Source organism: Oncorhynchus mykiss, chromosome 23, assembly GCF_013265735.2.
Source record: "Oncorhynchus mykiss isolate Arlee chromosome 23, USDA_OmykA_1.1, whole genome shotgun sequence".
Lineage (NCBI taxonomy): Eukaryota > Metazoa > Chordata > Actinopteri > Salmoniformes > Salmonidae > Oncorhynchus > Oncorhynchus mykiss.
In genome coordinates this window covers 25,764,385-25,784,817 of record NC_048587.1, presented here as the reverse complement: position 1 = coordinate 25,784,817, position 20,433 = coordinate 25,764,385, and the positions used below count along the sequence as shown (strand labels likewise).

Here is a 20,433-nt window from a genome sequence, read left to right as displayed (position 1 = left end):
AATAACAATGTCTCCCTCACTCCTCCTCTTTGTGCATAATCAATCAACACACAACTCCTCTCACCTCCATCTCCTCCTACAATAACACTTTCCTTAGCAAACCCACTCACCCAGCCCTGGCAAAGCCTCCATGATGTTGAGAGCAATTGAGTGCTCGTTTAGATTAAAATCACCTGTCATTAAGGAGAGGAGTGGAAATCTACAGAGCAGCGTTTTTCACAGGGTAGGAGGCCATTACCAGGCCCAGTGGCATGGCATGCTGATCCTCCTACTGTAATACACTGAGAAGGCTGTAAAAGCCTACCACTGCTGTCTGAGTTCTCCATCTCACAGTGAAGTTGAATCTCAAAAGTATTTTCCTTGATCCTTGAATCTGTTCTCCTCCATGCCGGAAACAAGACCACCTCCAACCCCCCGCACTCCCAAACACAGCACCAGGTCCACTTACCTTGGCAAATAGGTTATCAACAGGCATTGAGAACCAGGAATCTGCAGGGTAGTCTATTCCAGGGTTCCCCAATTAGGTGGCCCAATGGCTAAATTATTCCCCCCCAAGTTCTATTTGTCCCCCCCTAAGTTTTCTGAACAAAATATATAAACTGAGTACACCAAACATTAGGAACACCCCCCTCAGAACAGCCTCAATTCGTATGGGCTCTATGAGATGTCGAAAGTGTTGCTGGTCCATGTTGACTGAATTTTTTATAATAATTTTTTTTAAATCACCATTATTTAACCAGGTAGGCAAATTGAGAACAAGTTCTTATTTACAACTGCGACCTGGCCAAGATAAAGCAAAGCAGTGTGACACAAACAACAGAGTTACACATGGAATAAACAAGCGTACAGTCAATAACACAATAGAAAAAAAAGAAGGAGGTAAGGTAAAGGACAAGGCTGGAGATCACTCTGACTGGGTTCGACTAACAGACTGGAAGCTTCAAAAGGCGGGTGGTGCTTGGAATCATTGTTCTTCCTCTGTCAATCATGGTTACCTGCAAGGAAATGCGTGCTGTCATCATTGCTTTGCACAAAAAGGGCTTCACAGGCAAGGATATTGCTGCCAGTAAGATTGCACCTAAATCAACTATCTATCGGATTATCAAGAACTTCAACGAGAGCGGTTCAATTGTTGGCTTCAGAGCAACCAAGGCTTCAGAGCAACCAAGAAAGTCCAGCAAGCGCCAGGACCGTTGATTCCGCTGCGGGATCGGGGCACCACCAGTACAGAGCTTGCTCAGGAATGGCAGCAGGCAGGTGTGAGTGCATCTGCATGCACAGTGAGGCGAAGACTGTTGGAGGATGGCCTGGTGTCAAGAAGGGCAGCAAAGAAGCCACTTCTCTCCAGGAAAAACATCAAGGACAGACTGATATTCTGCAAAAAGGTACAGAGATTGGACTGCTGAGGACTGGGGTAAAGTCATTTTCTCTGATGAATCCCCTTTCCCATTGTTTGGGGCACCCGGAAAAAAAGCTTGTCCGGAGAAGACAAGGTGAGCGCTACCATCAGTCCTGTGTCATGCCAACAGTAAAGCATCCTGAGACCATTCATGTGTGGGGTTGCTTCTCAGCCAAGGGAGTGGGCTCACTCACAGTTTTGCCTAAGAACACAGCCATGAATAAAGAATGGTACCAACACATCTTCCGAGAGCAACTTCTCCCAACCATCCAGGAACAGTTTGGTGACGAACAATGCCTTTTCCAGCATGATGGAGCACCTTGCCATAAGGCAAAAGTGATAAATAAGTGGCTCGGGGAACAAAACATTGATATTTTGGGTCCATGGCCAGGAAACTACCCAGACCTTAATCCCATTGTGAACTTGTGGTCAAAGAGGTGGGTAGACAAACAAAAACCCACAAATTCTGACAAAATCCAAGCATTGATTATGCAAGAATGGCCTGCCATCAGTCAGGATGTGGTCCATAAGTTAATTGACAGCATGCCAGGGCGGATTGCAGAGGTCTTGAAAAAGAAGGGCCAACACTGCAAATATTGACTCTTCGCATCAACTTCATGTAATTGTCAATAAAAGCCTCTGACACTTGAAATGCTTGTAATTATACTTCAGTATTCCATAGTAACATCTGGCAAAAATATCTAAAGACACTGAAGCAGCAAACTTTGTGGAGATTAATATGTGTCTAGCATAGACTTATAGATGACCTGGATATAGAAGGTCTGGCAACGAATATGTAGCCATGCTTCCCACAGTAGTGTGAAGTTGGCTGGTAGTCCTTTGGTTTGTGGGTCATTATTGATACACAAAGGAAAATGTTGAGCATGAAAATCCCAGCAGCGTTGCAGTTCTTGACACAAACCGGTATGCCTGGCATCTACTATCATACCCTGTTCAAAGGCACTTAACAGCATTTGATTTGCCCATTCACCCTCTAAAATGACACACATACACAAGCCATGTCTCAAGGCTTAAAAATCCTTCTTTAACCTGTCTCTTCCCCTTCATCTACACTGATTGAAGTGGATTTTACAAGTCACATCAATAAGGGATCATTGCTTTCACCTGGTCAGTCTGTCATGGAAAGAGCAGGTGTTCCTAATGTTTTGTGCACTCAATGTATAACCATTGTATGAGCATGGTCTCCATGACAACACCCAGTCATTCCAGTATCGCTCCAAAAATAACCTGCTATACTTTTCATCATATAATCCCTATATTAGATCAGGGTCTCCAAAAACTCCGTCCTGCATGCACTATCCCTAGCACTACACAGCTGATTCAAATAGTCAAACCACAAAGTTAGACCACACTATTGCATTCCACGGTCACATCTCCTGAACAATAAGAGTGTAGATGTTTTATATCTAACCATAAATCAATCGTTATTTTAGGGATACAGCTCCTGGAACAGCAATTTTGAAAAGCTGTGAGTGACATCAGGCTACAAATGTCCTCCCTAAGCAGAAGGGGTATATTGTAATTTCACACCAATTAACTCCTCTCCATAATGCATTGCACAATCGCAGGGTAGTCAAACGGTCTCAGAAGCCTTCCTACGGTAACTTACTAAAGAGGTTTGTGCTTTTGCCTTTGAGAAACAATTGGTGAATTCAGCTAGAGCTAAATTCTATGTTAAAAAGGAGTATTAGGATTCAAGGAGTGCAGTCATATTCAGGTCCTGATTGGTCAACAAGCTTATTTGACACGTCAAATCATGTTATTTGGTATGCATTTTTTTTTTTACATGCATAGACCTAAATGGTGTTCCATGGAAATCCTGGTTGAGAATGAAACGACTGAACAAATGAACAATGAAACAGCACAGCAATTAAGTGAAATAAATAGGTTTTGATTATGTTTTACTGGTAATGGAGACATAGGTAAATGCCAACAAAATAACTTTCTGGTCAGTGGTGTGTGTGTGTGTGTGCGTGTGTAACCTTCATTTATCTAGGCAAGTCAGTTAAGAACAAATTAATATTTACAGTGACGATACGGACGTTTGCCAATTGTCAAATCTAATTTTATTAGGCACATGCGGTGAATAAATTAAATGTATTTATAAAGCCCTTCTTACATCAAAGTGCTGTACAGAAACCCAGCCTAAAACCTCAAACAGCAAGCAATGCAGGTGTAGAAGCATGGATATAACCGGTGTAGACCTTACAGTGAAATGCTTACTTACGAGCCCCTAACCAACAATGCAGTTTTAAAAAATATAGATAAGAATATTAAATAAAAGTAACAAGCAATTAAAGAGCAGCAGTTAAATAACAATAGCAAGACTACAGTTGTAGTAGGAAGTTTACATGCACTTAGGTTGGAGTCATTAAAACTAGTTTTTCAACCAATCCACACATTTCTTGTTAACAAACTATAGTTTTGGCAAGTTGGTTAGGAAATCTACTTTGTGCATGACAAGTATTTTTTTCCAACAATTGATTACAGACGGATTATTTCACATATAATTCACGGTATCACAATTCCAGTGGGTCAGAAGTTTACATACACTAAGCTGACTGTGCCTTTAAACAGCTTGGAAAATTCCAGAAAATGATGTCATGGCTTTAGAAGCTGCTGACACTAATTGACATCAATTGAGTCAATTGGAGGTGCACCTGCAGATGTATTTCAAGGCCTACCTTCAAACTCAGTGCCTCTTTGCTTGACATCATGGGATAATCAAAAGAAATCAGCCAGGACATCAGAAAGAAAATTGCAGACCTCCACAAGTCTGGTTCATCCTTGGGAGCAATTTCCAAACGCCTGAAGGTACCACATTCATCTGTACAAACAATAATACTCAAGTATAAACACCATGGGACCACACAGCCGTCATACCGCTCAGGAAGGAGACGCGTTCTGTCTCCTACTGATGGAACATTCTCTGGTGCGAAAAGTGCAAATCAATCCCAGAACAACAGCAAAGGACCTTGTGAAGATGCTGGAGGAAACAGGTACAAAAGTATCTATATACACAGTTAAACAAGCCCTATATCGACATAACCTGAAAGGCCGCTCAGCAAAGTAGAAGCCACTGCTCAAAAACTGCCATAAAAAAAGCCAGACTACGGTTTGTACATGGGGACAAAGATCGTACTTTCTGGAGAAATTTCCTCTGGTCTGATGAAACAAAAATAGAACTGTTTGGCCATTATGACCATCTATTGTTTGGAGGAAAAAGGGGGAGGCTTGCAAGCCGAAGAACACCATCCCAACCGTGAAGCACGGGGGTGGCAGCATCATGTTGTGGGGATGATTTGTTGCAGGAGGGACTGGTGCACTTCACAAAATAGATGGCAACATGAGGGAGGAAAATTACGTGTTTATATTGAAGCAACATCTCAAGACATCAGTCAGGAAGTTAAAGCTTGGTCGCAAATGGGTCTTCCAAATGGACAATGACCCCAAGCACACTTCCAAAGTTGTGGCAAAATGGCTTAAGGACAACAAAGTCAAGGTATTGGAGTGGCCATCACAAAGCCCTGACCTCAATCCCATAGAAAATGTGTGTGCAGAACTGAAAAAGCGTGTGCGAGCAAGGAGGCCTACAAACCTGACTCAGTTACACCAGCTCTGTCAGGAGGAATGGGACAAAATTCCCTCAACTGATCGTGGGAAGCTTGTGGAAGGCTACCCAAACATTTGACCCAAGTTAAACAATTTAAAGGCAATGCTACCAAATACTATTTGAGCTCATGTAAACTTCTGACCCACTGGGAATGTGATGAAAGAAATAATAGCTGAAGTAAATCATTCTCTCCACTATTATTCTGACATTTCACATTCTTAAAATAAAGTGGTGATCCTAACTGTCCTAAGACAGGGATTTTTTTGACTTTGATTAAATGTCAGGAATTGTGAAAAACTGAGTTTAAATGTATTTGGCTAAGGTGTATGTAAACTTCCGAATTCAACTGTACATACAGGGGGGTAACGGTACAGAGTCAATGTGCGGGGGCACCGGTTTGTTGAGGTAATATACATGTAGGTAGAGTTATTAAAGTGACTATGCTTAGATGATAACAACAGAGAATAGCAGCAGTGTAAAGGGGGTGGGGGGGTGTAAATAGTCTGGGTAGCCATTTGAGTAGGTGTTCAGGAGTCTCATGGCTTGGGGGTAGAAGCTGTTTAGAAGCCTCTTGGACCTAGACTTGGCGCTCCAGCACCGCTTGCCATGCGGTAGCAGAGAGAACAGTCTATGACTAGGGTGGCTGGAGTCATTGACAATTTCCAGGGCTTTCCTCTGACACTGCCTGGTATAGAGGTCCTAGATTGCAGGAAGCTTGGCCACAGTGATGTACTGGGCCATTCGCACTACCCTCTGAAGTGCCTTGCGGTCGGAGGCTGAGCAGTTGCCATACCAGGAAGTGATGCAACCAGTCAGGATGCTCTCGATGGTGCAGCAGTAGACCCTTTGGAGGATCCATGCCAAATCTTTTCAGTCTCCTGAGGTGGAATAGGTTTTTTCATGCCCTCTTCACGACTGTCTTGGTGTGCTTGGAACATGTTAGTTTGTTGGTGATGTGGATACCAAGAAACTTGAAGCTCTCAATCTACTCCACTGCAGCCTCATCGATGAGAATGGGAGCGTGCCCAGTCCTCTTTATCCTGAAGTCCACAATCATCTCCTTTGTCTTGATAACATTGAGGAATATGTTGTCCTGGCAAAAGACGGCCAGGTCTCTGACCTCCTCCCTATGGGCTGTCTCGTCGTTAATCAGGCCTACCACTGTTGTGTCATCGGCAATGATGGTGTTGGAGTCGTGCCTGGCCGTGTAGTCATGAGTGAACAGGGAGTACAGGAGGGGACCTAGCACACACCCCTGAGAGGGCCCCATGCTGAGGATCAGCGTGGTGAATGTGTTGTTACCTACCCTTACCACCTGGGGAGGGCCCGTCAGAAAGTCCTGGATCCAGTTGCAGAGGGAGGTGTTTAGTCCCTGCTTCCTTAGCTTATTGATGACCTTTGAGGGCACTAAGATTTTGAAAGCTGAGCTGTAGTCAATGAATAGCATTCTCACATAGATGCTTATTTTGTCCTGTTGGGAAAGGGAAGTGTGGAGTGCAATGGAGATTGCATCATTTGTGGATCTGTTGGTGTTGATGTGAGCCTTGACCAGCCTTTCAAAGCACTTCATGGCCCTCAGACGTGAATGCTACGGGTCGTTAGGGTACCTTAGTGTTCTTGGGCACAGGCACTACGGTGATCTACTCGGCTCGTGTCACTGAGCAGCTCTTGGCTGTGCTTCCCTTTGTAGCCTAATGGTTTGCAAGCCCTGCCACATCCGACGAGCATCAGAGCCGGTGTAGTACGATTCAATCTTAGCCCTGTGTTGACGCTTTGCCTGTTTGATGGTTCGTTGGAGGGCATAGCATAATTTCTCATAAGCTTCTGGGTTAAAGTCCCGCTCCTTGAAAGCGGCAGCTCTAGCCTTTAGCTCAGTGCAGATGCTGCTTGTAATCCATGGCTTCTGGTTGGGGTATGTACGTAGGTCACTGTGGGGACGACATCGTCGATGCACTTATTGATGAAGCCAATGACTGATGTTGTGTACTCCTCAATGCCATCGGAGGAATCCCAGAACATATTCCAGTCTGTGCTAGCAAAACAGTCCTCTAGCTTAGCATCTGCTTCATCTGACCACTTTTCTATTGATCTAGTGCTTTAATATTTGCTTCTAAGTAGGAATCAGGAGGATGGAATTATGTCAGATTTGCCAAATGGAGGGCAAGGGAGAGCTTTGTATGCGTCTCTGTGTGTGGAGTAAAGGTGGTCCATAGTTTTTTCCCTCTGGTTGCACATTTAACATGCTGAGAGAAATTTGGTAAAACGGATTTAAGTTTCCCTGCATTAAAGTACACCTACAAGGAGCGACGCCTCTGGGTGAGCGTTTTCTTGTTTGCTTGTGGTGGAATGCAGCTCAATCAATGCTGTCTTAGTGCCAGCCTCTGACTGTGGTGGTATGTAAACAGCTTCAAAGAATACAGATGAAAACTCTCTCGGTAGATAGTGTGGTCTACAGCTTATCATGAGAAACTCTACCTCAGGCGAGCAATAGTTTCAGACTTCCTTAGATATCATGCATCAGCTGTTATTTACAAAAATACATAGACCGCCGCCCCTCGTCTTACCAGACGCAGCTGTTCTTCCTGCTGGTACAGCGTATAACCATGTTGATATTGTCGTCGTCCAGACAACTCCGTGAAGCATAAGATATTACAGTTTTGAAAGTCCCGTTGGCAGTTTAATCTTGCGCATAGGTCATTGATTTTATTCTCCAAAGATTACACGTTTGCTAGCAGAATGGAAGGAAGTGGGGGTTTATTCAATCGCCTACGAATTCTCAGAAGGCAGTGCGCCTCTTGGCTCTTTTTTCACCACCATCTCTTCACGCAAATCACGGGAATCTGGGCCTGTTCTCGAGAAAGCAGTATATCATTCGCGTCGGGCCCGTCAGACTAGATAAAGGAAAAAAACGATTCTGCCAGTCCGTGGTGAGTAATAGCAGTCCTGATGTCCATAAGTTATTTTCAGTCATAAGAGTCGGTAGTGGCAACATTATTGACAAAATAAGTTTAAAAAAATAATAAATAAACAAACAAAAAAAAACATGGTTGGGGACACTTAAAATGTCTGCCTTCTTCTCCCAGGGGCCATTTTTCCTTCAATTGTGTGCCGCCCTATGGGACTCCCAATCACAGCCAGATGTGATACAGCCTGGATTCGAACCAGGGACTGTAGTGATGCCTGTTGCACTGAGATGCAGTGCCTTAGACCGCTGCGTTCATGTGTGTGTGTTAACTATTTAACTGTACTAGAATGCTTAAAAAGGCCGCTAAAATTTTTAATATCGGTATCGTTTTTTGGGGCAAGGAAAATATTTGATATCGGTACTGGCCAAAATGTCATATCGGTGCATCACTAATTAATACTTGTAATTCCTTTACCAGTCAATTGTGTGACTTCAAATACCTGTCTACATAGCATCCTGTTCAAACACGGATTGACGTTACATGTGTATAATAGACATCAACCTGACATCAACACATTCAATTATTTGAAGAAAAAAAATATGTTTGTTTCATGCATTAAGAAGCCTATCATAACACTATCATAACATTGACATAAAATATGTCAAATGATCAGTTTGACAGATTGTTCGCAACATATGTTGCAATCGCCCTCTTTTCAGACACCAGCTGTTCATTTAAGTACATTCACGACCACCATGTCCAGACATGTTTAATGTGTTACACGCCTGTTAGGTGTGTTGGAAACATCTGCATCTAAATGCAACTACAAATCACCAGTGCCTGAAAGGCACCCAACTACACAAATCCCCAAGTAGAAAATCTGGTGAACAAAGTTTTATTTTAGAGCTGTGCATTACAGCAATCACCCTTCAGTGGATCCAAATGAGTCAAAATACAGTGATCTTAATTTTACGTGAAATAGTGGGACACTGGCACTTGGCCTATTGCCTTCTCTACTTGAGTTTTTACAATACGCATCATGTTCACTCGACTGTGCCTTCACATCCACCTGAGATTAGTTCCAACACAGCGACTCCATGGCTCCCCTTCACGCATAACTCTTCATTTCCACCAATAGGTACACATGCCGCAATGGGATGTCATAAATACAAAATCGCTGGTTTGCAGTGATAAATCAAACACTCTGATATTAGCTGCCATGTGCATTGTGATTCTGCATGTGATGCGTCTGCCGGGAGGGGCAAAACACTCCTTTTGTATCCGAATACAAATGCCAGGGATAAGTGAGCGGAAGTTCAACCCCCAACAGGGAGGATGGATAGAGGTAGGGAGGGGTGAAAGAGAGAGTATGGGAGAAGGAAAGACTGTACACTGTTTAGCACACATTTTCTAGGAATAACAGTAGGGATATGTAGGTTAAAGAAAGGCATACACTTCAATGAAAAGTCAAATTTAGCAACTTTGAAATCAAAACATTCCAATACCACGGGTCCCCAATTACATTCATCGTGGGCCGATTTTTCCTTGAGCAGATGTTTGGGGGGCCAGAACTTAGTTATAAATAATTTGTACACTGCAAATTGAATGCTAAAATTTAAAATTTCAAACAGATATAGCATTTGACAGAATAATTTCAAACCTTGATTAAATTGGGATACGATCACATATGCCTCTCTATTTATGAGAGCAAATACTTGGGAACAGATTTCCTAAATTAAAATAACTGAGATGATTTCGTGGTGATTTTACAGTCTTATGTCCAACACCAAAAACTATATACAGTACACTGTATATACACAATGCCTTCAGAAAGTTTTCACAGCCCTGGACTTAAATTTAAAATGGATACAATTTTGATTTCCCATCACTGGCCCACACACAATACTCCATGTCAAAAATGGAATTATGCGTTTCGAAAATGTTACAAATGAATTACAAATGGAAAACTCAAATGTCTTGTGGCATTAAGCTTTCAACCCCTTTGTTAGGCAAGCCTAAATAACTTCAGGAGTAAACATTTGCTTAAAAAGTCACCTAATAAGTTGCAGGGACTGTGTGCAATAATAGTGTTAAACATGATTTTTTAATGACTACCTCATCTCTGTACCCCACACATACAATTATATTTAAGGTCCCGCTGTTGAGCAGTGAATTTCAAACACAGATTCAACCACAAAGATCAAGGATGTTTTCCAATGCTCGTAATGAAGGGCACCTACTGGTAAATGAGTCAAAATAAAAAAAGAGCAGACATTGAATAAAATATCCCTTTGAGCAAGTTACTAATTACTAGGATTGGGCGGTATTGTCACGGCTTCCACCGAAGGGGGTTCCTCTCCCTGTTCGGGCGGTGTTCGGCGTCGCCGCCCTACTAGCCATCACCAATCCACTTTCCGTTTGTTTTGTCTTTGGTTCTTTCACACCTGGTTTCATTTGCTTTCATTTGTGTGTGTATAATTACCCCTGTTGCCTCCTTAGCTTTGTGCGGGATTATTCGTTTCATGTTGCTCGTTGAGGTTGTGCCTCAGTTATTTTCACGTATATACCGATTATGTATAAGTTTAAGGAGCTTTGTTTTTTTCTCCTTCCGTGAGTAACTGTGTTCCCTTTTGTCGTGGGCATTTATTTGGTATTGTACCTGGCCCTATTGTTGTGGACTTGTCTATTAAAAAGACGCTACTTGGACATCTCTGCTCTCCTGCGCTTGACTCCTTCACCTACCTCCTAATACAATAACGCAGGGGTGTACTCACTTTTGTTGCCAGCGGTTTAGTCATTAATGGCTGTGTGTTGAGTTATTTTGATGGGACAGCAAATTTACACTGTTATACAAGCTGTACACTCACTACTTTACATTGTAGCAAAGTGTAATTTCTTCAGTGTTGGCACATGAAAAGATATACTCAAATATTTACAAAAATGTGAGGGGTGTACTCACTTTTATGATATACTGTATATAAGTAGGTGCTACCGAATGTAATTTTTGTTGAGTTTGGACATTTACAAGCGAATGTGAACAATGTGTGCAAATGAACAAAGTTTTGACGCATGCAGTACTGGCTCTCTAGGCGCACGCTGTGTCTGTGTGGATTCTGGAGCCTCTAGGGCAACAGGCCTGCCTGACCTGATTGGAGAAAAGGGGGGAGGAGCAGACGGGTGAGAACGGAGAGGAGAAAAGAACACAAAGAAATCAAGATAACAGTGGCAGCTGTACAAATAACTAATCCAAAAGGGGTTTGCCTTCTCAAACACAGCAGAACACAATATATAAAACGCAACATGCAACAATTTCAAAGATCACAGTTCATATAATGAAATCACTCAATCGAAATAAATTCATTAGGCCCTAATCTATGGATTTTACATGACTGGGAATACAGATTGGTCACAGATATGACTTCATCTCAGGCCTAACAACACCTGAGACAATATGTCCGCCAAACACCGGCTTCGAGGACATTATTACTTAACCTTTCTTGGGTAGGTGGCAGTATTTTCACGTCCGGATGAAAAGTGTGCCCAACGTAAACTGCCTGTTACTCAGGCCCAGAAGCTAGGATATGCATATAATTGGTAGATTTGGATAGAAAACACTAAAGTTTCTAAAACTGTTAAAATAATGTCTGTGAGTATAACAGAACTGATATGGCAGGCGAAATTCCGAGGACAAACCATTCCAAATTATTTTTATTTTCAGCCTACAACTATTTTCAATGGCTGTCACTTTTATTATAAGGCAAAGTCCTCCCAGATTGCAGTTCCTAGGGCTTCCACTAGATGTCAACAGTCTTTAGAAAGAGTTTCAGGCTGGTTTTTGGAAAAATGAGCCAGAAATGGTAGTTTTTCTAGGTGGCTTCCATTTTGGCTGTAGTGTTTCCAAGCGTGTGAATGAGAGAGCGTTCTTTGGTATTTTTCTCCGGTAAAGACAATAAAGATTCTACGTCTTAAATTGTATTGTTTATTTACGTATTAGGGTACCTAAGATTTTATAATAAACGTTGTTTGACTTGTTTGGAAAAGCCTCACCATATGTACTATACTTTAGAATTGCATTGGGGCATACTTAGTAGGACGTTGGGAAAAAAATTGCTTGGAAATTGAGTAGACGGATACCCAATTTTATTGATCCCCTATCCTTAGGTAAAGCTGTACAGTGCAATATGAATGTCAAGTCACACAATTGGCTGACTGGGGAGGATATTTCATACAGTCACAGTCCCACGATAAGAGCTACAAAGCTAATATTTGCCTAAACTCTTCACAGTTGTGTTCTGTGGGTGTCACCAAGTAGACTGATACCCCATTTCATTGTTTCACATTCCAACCTTGTTTAACATTATCTAGTCTAAATATGCATCACTGTCAAAGACATACTTTTATTTTGAAGGCACCCCCACAAATTCCACTATTGTGCCTAATCCTAGCTTCACAACACATAACCCGGTCAGGTCAAGCCTCACTAGCCAGATGAAGCTAACTGGCTGCTTATAATATTAGCTTTGGGAAACAGGGTTTAGTAGCTGGCTAACTATTTATTTTCATGAACTGAAGTTCAATTTCAGTAGGCGAACAACAAGTGGCTACCTAGCCAATACTTTCTCACAAGGATTCCTAAATCATTCCTAAGAATAGTGAAAATGACTGCAGTTTCTACTGGTTTCTTGCTGGTTGTATTGGTGCAAGCTAGGTACCAAGCTAGAGCAAGCAAGCTAACCCAGAAGTTGCGTTAGAACAAATAATGCTTTATTACCAACACGGTATTGTAAATATGTTGTTCTTGGCCAGTGTTTGCAGACTTTTTTGTACAGATTTGACAGTGCTACTGATATTAGTGGTGGTGCTTGGCTTGCACGTGCAAATTCAGAACACACAACATTCTATAATAGAACTGTGTTATTTGACGTGTCAAATTAAAAGTTTATTTAACACGTGACATGCAAAGCTCCAAATGGCGTTCCATAGTATGTCATGAAGCTAATAACAGTGAAGCAATTGCTGTGTAACTCCGGTAGGGTAACATCTGGTAAGATGGCGCCAGAGAAGGCAGGCCGATTGTGTTTTTTTGTAATTAAAAAAAAAAAATGTTTACTTATTTTGTACAAAAATGTTGCCGCTACCGTCTCTTATGACCGAAAATAACTTCTAGACATCAGGAGTACGATTACTCAGCACGGACTAGCAGAATCGTTTTTTCCCCTTTCATGAATCTCACGAAGCAAATGTTTAATCTTTGGAGAATAAAATCGCAGAGTTATTGGGAAGATTAAACTACCAACGGGACATTAAAAGCTGTAACATTTGATGCTTCACGGAGTCGTGTGGCTGAACGACGACAATATCAACATAGAGCTGGCTGGTTATATGATGTCCCGGCAGGATGGAACAGAGGCGTCTGGTAAGACAAGGGGCGACGGTCTATGTATTTTTGTAAACAACAGCTGGTGCACGATATCGCAGGAAGTCTCGAGCTATTGCTCGTCTGAGGTAGAGTATCTCATGATAAGCTGTAGACCACACTACCTACTGAGAGAGTTCTCAACTGTATTCTGTAGCTGTTTACACACCCCCACAGTCAGAGGCTGGCACTAAGACAGCATTGAATCAGCTGTATTGCGCAAAAAGCAAACAAGAAAACGCTCATCCAGAGGCGGCGCTCCCAGTAGCCAGGGTCTTTAATGCAGGGAAACTTAAATGCGTTTTTTTTTTTTTTTTTTTTAAACATTTTTTAAAATCGTCCGATTAATCGGTATCGGCTTTTTTTGGTCCTCCAATAAATCGGTATCGGCGTTGAAAAATCATAATCGGTCGACCAACCAGAAGCCATGGATTACAGGCAGCATCAACACTGAGCTAAAGGCTAGGGCTGACACTTTTAAGGAGTGGGAACCTAACCCGGAAGCTTATAAGAAATGATGCTATGCCCTCCAATGAACCATCAAACAGGCAAAGCATCAATACAGGACTAAGATCGAATCGTACTACACCGGCTCTGACGCTTGTCGGATGTGGCAGGGCTTGCAAAGCATTACAGAGTACAAAGGGAAGCACAGCCAAGAGCTGACCAATGACACGAGCCTACCAGACGAGCTAAACTACTTCTATGCTCGATTCGAGGCAAATAACACTGAAACATGCATGGGAGCACCAGTTGTTCTGGAAGACTGTGTGATCACGCTCTCCGCAGCAAATGTGAGTAAGAGCTTTTAACAGGTCAACATTCACAAGGCCTAGGGCCAGACGGATTACCAGGACGTGTACTGCGAGCATGCGCTGACCAACTGGCAAGTGTCTTCACTGACATTTTCAACCTCTCCCTGTCAGAGTCTGTAACACCAACATGTTTCAAGCAGACCACCATAGTGCCTGTGCCTAAGAACACTAAGGTAACCTGCCTAAATGACTACCGACCCATAGCACTCACGTCTGTAGCCATGAAATGCTTTGAAAGGCTGGTCATGGCTCACATCAACACCATTATCCCAGAAACCCACTATTTGCATACCGCCCCAACTGATCCAGAGATGATAAAATCTCTATTGCATTACCAAATGAACACCTATGTGAGAATGCTATTCATTGACTACAGCTCAGCGTTCAACACCATAGTGCCCTCAAAGCTCATCAATAAGCTAAGGACACAGGCACTAAACACCTCCCTCTGCAACTGGACCCTGGACCTCCTGAAGGGCCGTCCCAAGGTGGTAATGGTAGGTAACACATCCGCCACACTGATCCTCAACACAGGGGCCCCTCAGGGGTGTGTGCTCAGTCCCCTCCTCTACTCCCTGCTCACTCATGACTGCATGGCCAGGCATGACTCCAACAGCATCATTAAATTTGCCGATGACATAACAGTGGTAGGACTGATCACCGACAAGACAGCCTATAGGGCGATCAGAGTCCTGACCGTGTGGTGTCAGGACAACAACCTCTCCCTAAACGTGATCAAGACAAAGGAGATGATTGTGGACTACAGGAAAAAGAGGACCGAGCACGCCCCCAATCTCAACGACGGGGAGCAGGTTGAGAGCTTCACGGGGAGCAGGTTGAGAGCTTCAAGTTCCTTGGTGTCCACATCACCAACAAACTAACATGGTCCAAGCACACCAAGACAGTCGTGAAGAGGGCACGATAACACCTATTCCCCCGAAGGAGACTGAAAAGATTTGTCATGGGTCCTGAGATCCTCAAAATGTTATACAGCTGCACCATTGAGAGAGGTTCTCACTCTCTGTAGTCATCTATGCATATTCACTCTAATAACTCTACCTACATGTACATTCTAACCGGTGCACCCACACATTGTATCGATACCCCCGTTTATAGTCTCGCAATTATTATTTTACTTTTGCTCTTTAGTTACTTTTATCTCTAATTCTTATCTGGATTTTTTTTTAACTGCATGGTTGGTTAGAGGCTCGTAAGTAAGTATTTCACTGTAAGGTAAAAGCACCGGTATACACTAATATTACCAAGTGCGCTATTGTTCAGATCAAATTTTATTGTATGTTGTATTCGGCGCATGTGACTAATACAATTTGATTTGAACAATAGCACACTTGGTAACGTTAGTGTGTACCGGTGCTCGACTAGTCGTGAAAGACAACATCACCCTCGACAGAGAACGGTTGATTGTCAAGGAAAATGTATTTAATTATTTTGGCATTAATGGATTTCGAGTTGTCTCGCTGAAATGTTCTTACTCTTTCAAATGACTGCTCGATTTGTGACTGTACGATCCACACAGCAGACATTGTGGGCTAGGTTAGGAATGCTGTTGCAGGTGTAGGGACACATTTTACTTGGAGTCATTACATCACGAACCTACGTTATTTACAGTTGAAGTCGGAAGTCAACATACACCTGAGCCAAATACATTTAAACTCTGTTTTTCCAAAGTTCCTGACATTTAATCATTGTAAAATTCCTGTCTTAGGTCATTTAGGATCACCACTTTATTTTAAAAATGTTAAATGTCAGAATAATGGAAGTGAGAATGATTTATTTCAGTTTTGATTTCTTTCATCAGAATGTCATATGGTCAGATGAAACCAAAATATAACTTTTTGGTAAAAACTCAACTTGTCGTGTTTGGAGGACAAATAATGCTGAGTTGCATCCAAAGAACACCATACCTACTGTGAAGCATGGGGGTGGAAACATCATGCTTTGGGGCTATTTTTCTGCAAAGGGACCAGGACGACTGATCCGTGTAAAGGAAAGAATGAATGGGGCCATGTATCGTGAGATTGAGTGAAAACCTCCTTCCATCAGCAAGGGCATTGAAGATGAAACGTGGCTGGGTCTTTCAGCATGACAATGATCCCAAACACACCGCCCGGGCAACGAAGGAGTGGCTTTGTAAGAAGCATTTCAAGGTCTTGGAGTGGCCTAGCCAGTCTCCAGATCTCAACCCCATAGAAAATATTTGGAGGAAGTTGAAAGTCCGTGTTGCCCAGCAACAGCCCCAAAACATCACTGCTCTAGAGGAGATCTGCATGGAGGAATGGGCCAAAATACCTGCAACAGTGTGTGAAAACCTTGTGAAGACTTACAAAAAACGTTTGACCTCTGTCATTGCCAACAAAGGGTATATAACAAAGTATTGAGATAAACTTTTGTTATTGACCAAATACTTATTTTCCACCATAATTTGCAAATAAATTCATTAAAAATCCTACAATGTGATTTTCTGGATTTTTTTCCATTTTGTCTGTCATAGTTGAAGTGTACCTATGATGAAAATTACAGGCCTCTCATCTTTTTAAGTTGGAGAACTTGCACAATTGGTGGCTGACTAAATACTTTTTTGCCCCACTGTATATATATATATTTTTCCCCCCAGTCGGATAAATAATCCTGACAGCCTACCCAACCGCTTGGAGGCGTCCGCATGGTCCTAAAGCACACCCTTGCTTCGTTTTGTATCACATTCCAATGATAAAACTGGGGGTGGGACAAAAATGCAATGTGGAAGCACCCAAACCGCTCCCCCATCAGACTATTCTTGATTTAATTTTGTGTTTACATATACGAAATAATGTGTGTAAAATGTATTTTGATTTTGAATAGATCATTATCACGCACCTGTCTCGAAACAGGGGCAGGGGGAAAAATGAATGTCATCTACGCACTTAAAAAGCAAATGGAGGATGCTTTTCCCGTGGTTCATTTTCATGCCAGTCAGGTAGGCTACACTCCTGTTGTAAAAATTAGCAATGTGCTTAATATTAGGAAATAAATATAGTAGGCTTAGCCTATAAAGGGCTAATGGGATCCTCCTCTTTTTAATAGAGGCCACCTCTCCGTTTTCTCACACAATTGCATAGCCTATAGAATTGTTGTGCAACATGAGCTCATGGGCTCTTATGAAGTGGCTCTTATGAAGTGTGTGATTAGATTTTCAATTTGCATTGATGTCATAGTAATTAGAGGGACAATAGAGTGCTGAGTACCAGGCAGTTAGCAAGTTTGGTAGGCTTCTAATGACCATTAGTAGCATCAGCTCTTGGAGAAGCCATGACTAAACGGTCACATGGAATTTGGCTGCCTTCATGACTCATTACCGCCACACTGGCGGTCACACGGTCACCACAACAGCGCTAGCCGAGTTACAGTTGACTTAAATCTCCTTGAACATCTATGGCAAGAACTGAAAATGGTTCTCTAGCAATGATCAACAACCAATTTGACAGAGCTTGAAAAATTCTGAAAAGAATCATGGGCAAATGTTGCACATCCCAGGTGTGGAAAGCTCTTGGAGACTTCCCCAGAAAGACTCAAAACTGTAATCGCTTCCAAAGGTGCTTCTACAAAGTATTGACTCAGGGGTTAGCATACTTATGTAAATTAGATATTTATATTTAATTTAATTTAATACATTTGCAAAAATGTCTAATAATATATTTAACTTTGTCATTATGGGGAATTGTGTGTAGATGGGTGTAACAAAAATATATTGAATCCTGTAACAACAAAATGTGGAATAAGTCAAGGGGTATGAATACTTTGTGAAGGCACTGTAAATAAAAATAAAAACTTGCTCAGAAAACTTGGGGGGCCAAATAAAATCACAGGCCCGCTGGCCGCATATTGCGGAAATCTGCTCTTGACCCACCCTAAAAGACTTAAATAGGGCAAGGTAACAGAGGTCTCAAGTTCATTCCAAAGTGTTTCCCCTAGAGAGGAAAGGGCAGCAGGGTCATTAGGGCTTTACTGAAGGGGCCTTTTCACCACAGGCTGGCGCCATGACAATGCCCACAGGGAGAGCAGATGTTAGTTACCAGCAGCACATCTGCATATAGCCACAGTCCCACTCCTTCCACGCCAAAACAAAAGAACCTTCTCCCAAGGACCTTCCTTCCACTTAAGCCTCCAAATTGAAAAAAGGTTATCTTTTCATACCAATCCCCACCAGGCCCTTTAACAAGATAATGACAAATTGTGAAGTAGGGGGAATGGAGAGAGACTAGAGCTCCTGTTGCTTTGCACCTATAACAGTAATCATTGTATGAAGAGAGTCTGAATTCCTTACATGATTAGTTTTCAGTGATTATGTGGGATACTTTTGTAATATCAATGACAAAAGCTGAATCCAAGGGCTTTGGAAGAAGAGATGTGGCCCTCTAAAATCAAAACACCTGCTTCCATCTGTGAAGTATGCAGTAGATGCATGCTATAAAACTGAGAGACAGAGTGGGAGGGAGAGAGAGATCTAACTTGTAAACCTCAAGTTAAAGGGCCAATCAGCAGCTGAAACAAAGCGACCTTCCGACCATGGTTTCTGTAAAAAGCTGAGGGATGGGGCTGGAGAAATGTAACCACTCTAAAATTCATAGACAGAGCTATAGATCCAAGGATTCATGATATAAAACGTATCGTTTGAACCATGTTGAGGCTATACAGTGTTTGTTTATATTAGCATTTTTTACAAATGGTGTTAAGCAAGCTTATATTTTGGTTTCTGATGGGGAACGACAAGTGAACTAAACTCATGAGGCATTTATGAGTTATATTCTTCAAGAATCAATGGGGCCATATTAATTTATGATCCAAACATGTATGTAGCAACTTCAGATTGCCCCTTTAAAGTAAAGCTCAACCACTGCAATGGTGACACTTATCTGTTTTCATGGACTATTGAAATGATTTGAGATATTTAACTTTTTTCTAAATAACTTTTTTTCTATCCAATCATATAATGTGAAACGGCTAAAACAGACTTCCTCAACGTGTTGAAATTGGCGCTGCCAATTAAAATGGAATCCTTCTTCTGTTCTCTCTTATTCACCTATTATTCTATTAAATCTGTTGGAGTTCCAAAGTTGGTTGTTGTGTTGGTATGACTGAGGGTCATAGTTGATTACTTTACTGACAGGACGTAGCCACAATAGCATTATGTCTTTACTAATGCCATTTTTTTCCCTTTCACTAAAGATGTCCTCGGAATTGGCCACCCCACAATTCCCTCTCTAGTCACTCCACTTTTGATGGCGCAGACACACATGGGCACCAACAAGCGACAAAGATCGCTTTCAAAACTACACCGGTTGAACAACTGAGGTTTTCGAAATCATTAGAAAATTATTTCGTCCTACCTCGATCAGATGTTTATTGAGAAGTTCAAACGGTGGCTTTATGCGTCCGAAAATAGCATCATACGCTCTACAAGACCGCTTCCTGTTCGATATTAATGGATCCACCTTTAGATGCCACAAAAACTTAAATCCTAGAGCAACCGGACCGATCTCCGTAGCAGAAATAATTGATTCCTAATGTCGCTTTTTCCTCTAAAATATCCTATGCTTGATTGCGGCACCGTTTGTAAGCCTACACACTCCTTCCTATTATATCCCTCCTGCAAGAATTGAGAGAGGGGTGTGTATCAGTTTCTTTTCCTTTTTTCTCTCGCCTTTTTTAATGAGGCGGGGCTTTGGCCCAAACAAACCAATGGCGCTTACGAGCGCGCCTCGCCTCCCTTTTAACACACACACTCACACAGGTCAATGGATCACCCATATATCAGATAAGGACAGATACATTTCTAACCAATGTGAACAAACAAATAGCCATGAAGACAATGCTCCAAATCTGTTTGATGACATCATCCCTATTGGCCCTCAATCTCAGTGTCATGTGAAGGGCGAGTATGGACATGTCTGCATCCAAGCAGATTAATCAGTGTTAGTATTAATGAATTAGATTAGCGGATATTTATTTCCCAGTCCCATTGGACTGATCAGATGAATACAAAAGTAGAAGTAGAAGGGGGGTGAACATATCACATAGGCTTAATGTTTTACCAATAACGCAGCTATTGTTATTATCTATGCATAGCCACTTTAATAATTCTACCTACATGTACATATTACCTCAATTACATCGACACCGGTGCCCCCTCACATTGACACATTGATTCTGTACCAGTGCCCCCTGTATATAGCCCGCTATTGTTATTTACTGCTGCTCTTTAA

The 20,433-nt window shown here is 42.0% G+C and overlaps 1 protein-coding gene across 5 annotated transcripts in view; it reads right to left on the bottom strand.

Moving 5' to 3' along the window:
• The window catches only part of ctbp2a (C-terminal binding protein 2a), a 119,661-nt gene extending 99,803 nt beyond the window's left edge, over positions 1–19,858 (bottom strand). For 4 of the 5 annotated variants that reach the window (XR_002470335.2, XM_021580544.2, XM_021580546.2 and 1 more), the window contains exon 1: positions 19,558–19,858. The gene's annotated coding sequence lies outside the window, so the exon portion shown is untranslated. The remainder of the gene's footprint in view (positions 1–19,557) is intronic. The other variant, XM_021580548.2, reaches the window with a different exon arrangement.
• Positions 19,859–20,433: the final 575 nt, after the last annotated feature.